Raw genomic sequence first — 4,565 nt, 5'->3', positions numbered from 1 at the left:
TCCAGTGTTTCTTCCTTAAAGAATGTGTGAGTTCATACTTAATGTTTTCTTTTTCAAAGAGGTAAAGGAGTCTCTGTTGTGTTTTAATCTTCTCAATGAATTACTGTTCTGGGCTAACATTGTCATCTTTTATCATTCTTGTTCGGGGGAGGGAGAAAACCACCTTAAAAGAAAGCTTGCTGTAGATGCCTGATGTCAGTTGCAGTACAGACTGCCTAACATGGAACGTAGCCAAATTATGTTCTCTTGATAACTTGTTTTTACATACTGAACCAAAGTCAGTCAATGCTGATATTGTTTTCACAGTACTGCAGCAGAGGGGCTGTTCCTCAGCTCTTCTGAGGTTAGGATCAAAGATAAAGCAGGTGAGTATGATACCTGCCAACAGTTTGCTGCTGCCTGCGCATGAGCTGCTGTCTTGCCTGATGTATCAGGATTGGAGCAGAGGCTGCTGGATCTGGGCACACCAACAGATGAACAGAGGCTTTGTTGGTGGAGAGCTGAACAGATTACATCTGCTTGGGAAAGCAGGAGAAGTTAACTTCTGTAAGTGTAGCATTTATCCTTCTGTATAGTACACTGGCTTTTTAGAGAGTGCTCTTTTATGAAGCAGGCACTTTGAACATGGTACGTGTCAATCCTGTGTAAAGAGATGCTCAACACCAGTAGGAGGTTCCTTTTCTATTTATGTGTATATATATATATAAAAGCAAGCAGCACACTGGTTTTGAGACTTGTTCTTTCCCTTTTCCAGGCTAGCACAAGTGATTCATCTTGGAGCTTTTTATTTTTCGGTTCTAGTTCTGCTTTAAAGCACCCGTGGCACACCTGCAAAACTGTTCTCTTCTGTCATCTTCATTCAAAGACAAAGACTCCCTTCTGTGTGCTGCATTTTTGAGCCATGATTTTTCTGGTGGTGCTGCTTGGACAAAAGCAGAGCTCTTGGTGAGCTATGCGTTGCTTTTCACACCTTAATGTTAATGGAGTACCTTCTCCAGTCATCTTGCACAGCCTGACTCTGTGCTGTGGGCTGAAGCTTGCAAGGCAGGCTGTGATGCAGTTACCTATGCAGGTTCTCCACTGAAGTGATTAAGAGGGAGACTAAAGATGTCTCTGGCTACTTTCAAAGATGAAAATTACATTAAGTCAAGAAATAAGAGAGCAGGAAAGGAAGATTAGCTCAGTGTGCTGTGGTGGCATTGTCACGCTCCAGTGTTCAAAGGAATAGAATGGTCCAATTGATGTCCAGGTAGGAAGACTAGACCAGTTGCTTTCTCTTTTTTGCGGAACTAACAGGGAGGGCAAAATAGGCTTTGAAACTTGCGAGGGTAGAGTCACAAAGCTTGAAAAGAGCTGACAGGATGCCTATGCTAGCCCCTGAGAAGTAGCACAGATAAACAGTCATGAAGAAAACACAAATCCAGGAAATGAGCAAGAGCTCCTCTCTCTTGTGAGAATTTGAGGAGCTGAGTTCTATTTCTGTATCAGAGGTGCTCCCAGCTGTCAGTCCTATGTCTTAGGGGGGTTTTTTTGTTTGTTTTTGTTTTTCCCAATACCTCTTTAAAATGAAATGGTGTATCTTGAAAATGTCTCAGTGCCAACGTGAGTCTGTTTGCTGAAAGCATTAGTAACACTCCTGTCCACTCGTTTGCCTCACAGCATTATGTCCGAACAGTTTTTTTGGTGAAGTTTAAAGTAAGAGGTCATAGCTGTTAAAACCTTAAGGCTATTTTATCTTACTCCACAGTGTTCCCATCTATTTTCGCCATGCAGGGTGCTGGCCCAGCTGCTGCATCTCCTTGTCTGGATTCGCCAGGCGCAGAGCGGTGTTCAGCTCCCCTTCCGTGATGCTGGTGGACATACGGACAGGGCCCTGGGGAAGAGACAGCTTTCTCTCAGTGTCAGGAACTCTCAGGTATGTCAGTGCTGCCCATGACATCCTTTTGCTTGCCTCATTGAATCTTTAGCCTGTGGCTCTAAGAAGGCTGCAAGTGGATCAGGAGAGGCGTGAGCTGAGCCCGTTGCTGCACACAAGTGAGCATCCAGGCCAGACACTGCTGGGTATGTGCCTGCTCCTTTCCACCCCCAGAACAAAAGCCCTGTATCTTGAAGCCAGTGCAGGTGAAATAGCCACAGGGAGTCGCAGCTCTGAGCATGGAGGTCTCTTGGTTTGTCTCCTAGAAGTTGCTCTGGTGAGGAGCTATTCCTCCTCCCGTACAAAGATCATTCTGGAAGGGGGTGGAAAACAGCAGGATTTTGCATGGTTGAATGAGAAAATTGACATAAGACAGTTTGTACGAGAGCTAATCTATAATTCATCATGATCATTCCAGGCTTTTAGAGAGCAGGGCAGGGAGAGGCAGGAAGCCCTGCTGCGCAGCGTAAGGCCCCCACACGTGGATGCGGCTGGCCTGCGCTGTCACTTTGATGAGCATGGGCAGGCATTGCTGGGCCACTGGGGATGGCCGGGCCCCGCTGCCTGTGGGTGAGGAGGGGCTGCAAGCTGCAGAGAATTAGAAGCAGCCTTGGTACTGACATCTCATTATTTCCAGCTTTGTTGCTTGCTTTCTGCTCGCTGCTTATGTACCAGGCCGAAATTCCTTAGTGTGTTACCGCCTCAGGGACTGCTGGCAGCTACTTTTCTGGGAAAGGGTGTCTGATAGAGCTGATGGCGTACCCGCCACCAGATGAGGATCTGATGGCTGTTGGGGAGAGGAGAGCTCAGCCCTTGGTAGGCCAGGCCCGAGACCCCGCTTTTGATTCCCTTTGTGCCACCCAGTTTTGCAGTAGAAGCAGGTCTTGTTGCTGCTTGCTGGCCTTGTCTCCACTGCTTTGGAGTGCCAGCACATGCAGCAGGTCTCAGTCAGACAGCCATGACCTTAAGAGCTTCATTTGGGACCCACATGCTATAGGCTGCGTCAGCCTTGTGGACTGAGGGTTGTGCAGAGCAGGGGAAACGATGGTGAGGGCAGGAGGTTTTGTTAATTTTTTGACTGTGCCTGCCCTTCTGTGCTTACATCCAAGGCCTTGAAGTACTTGTGCGACTTCTTCCCATCTCCCCTAGTTATGTTGTGTTCTTCATTCCCTCCTGAGCTAGTTATTAATTATGGAGGCTGGGGAGATGAAGTCCAGACTCTGCTAATAGTTGACTTACCCATATTGTAGAGGCAGCATTTCAGCAAGCTGCTAATAGTCCTTCTCAGCTTTAAACCCTTCCACCACGTTGGTCTCTGGCCTATGGGTGGCAGTGAGCTCAAGTCCTGCAGTCCAGCCTCCAGATCTTTTGGGCCTGCCATGCCTCCCTTGTAGTTTCCCTCCCAGCCTGCCTCACCAGCAGCTGTGCAGCCTCACTTGGCCCCATGCTGCCTGCCTAAACCCTGGTGCCATCCCCTCTTTCCTCTCATGGCCCTGTTTCTCCTTCCCCTGACTCCAGCAGAGCACAGTGGGAGCACTGCCACTTGGCCTCGGGGCAACCCTGTCTGCCCTTTGCCCTCCCTCCCCAGTGCTAAGTGCTGTCTGTCTGGTCTGGGGAGCCAGCAGCAGGGCTTTCCCCCTCCCTTTGCCCTGGGTAGCGAGGGCACAGGAAGTGGCTGCTCTCATCCCTGTACCTGGCTCAGCCTTGACCATTGGGGACTGGAGAGGGAAGGCCTTGGGAGAGTGGGAACATTGAGAGTGCCTCTTCCGTCGCGTTTTTTCTAGTTGTGCCTGTGTGTACCCATGGGATTGTCCATGGCACTGTGTGGCAGCATTGGCCTGGGGCTCCCCAGCACCGTTTTGCAATGCTGTCGGCGGGGCCTTCCTGTAGGCGTCCAGCTGTCCCACGGGGAGTGCAGCCCCAGCCTGTGTGGTGAAAGGTCAGCGCAGGCAGAGGGGATGCCGGGCCTGGGCAGGCAGCCATTGCTCCCAGCCCTCATCAGCGAGTGGAAGGCCAGCCAGCACAGCACCAAAAACATTTTAGCATAGAGGAAACAAAAGAAGGGGCTCAGGATGTTAAATGTTTTCACCTTCTTTTTGCATGGCAGCTCTTGTGTGTAACCAGGCAAAAGCCATGAGCTCCCTCAGCCCGAGGCTGCTCACTGCTGTGCTGCTCCCCAGCATGCTGCGCCTTGTGCTGAAAGGGTACAGTGTGGGCTGGCTCCCATTGCTCTGAGCCAGGCAAGATGTGCTGCTCAGAGCGAAAGCTGTGACCTGCAGTGGCCGTGGGTGGATTAGCATCCAGCACTGAGGCCTTAACCCGTGGCTCATCTCTGCCAGATGTGCATGGCTGAGTGACACCGTGCCTCTCGCCCGCCCCAACCAGCAAGCCGCATGTGCTCGCATCCTTCAGATGTGCTTGTGAGACTGAGCTTGCTGCTGGCACCATGCTGCAGGAGCCTGACTGCTGGTGGGACTCCCTGGGGGGCCACCCACAGTTATCAGGGTGGGATTTGATGGAGGAAGAACTCAGAGCTTGGTCTGATGAGATGCTTTTTGAAAATTCTCAGCGTGTTAAATAATAATAATCTGGCCCATCGTCTCTAGGTTACATTTGCCTCATCTGCAGCTGAGCTCATGGAAAATCGCAG

This window comes from Lagopus leucura, unplaced genomic scaffold (assembly GCF_019238085.1).
Source record: "Lagopus leucura isolate 7727_CA_CO unplaced genomic scaffold, USGS_WTPT01 Super-Scaffold_100004, whole genome shotgun sequence".
Lineage (NCBI taxonomy): Eukaryota > Metazoa > Chordata > Aves > Galliformes > Phasianidae > Lagopus > Lagopus leucura.
Note: the sequence above shows the minus strand (reverse complement) of the source record.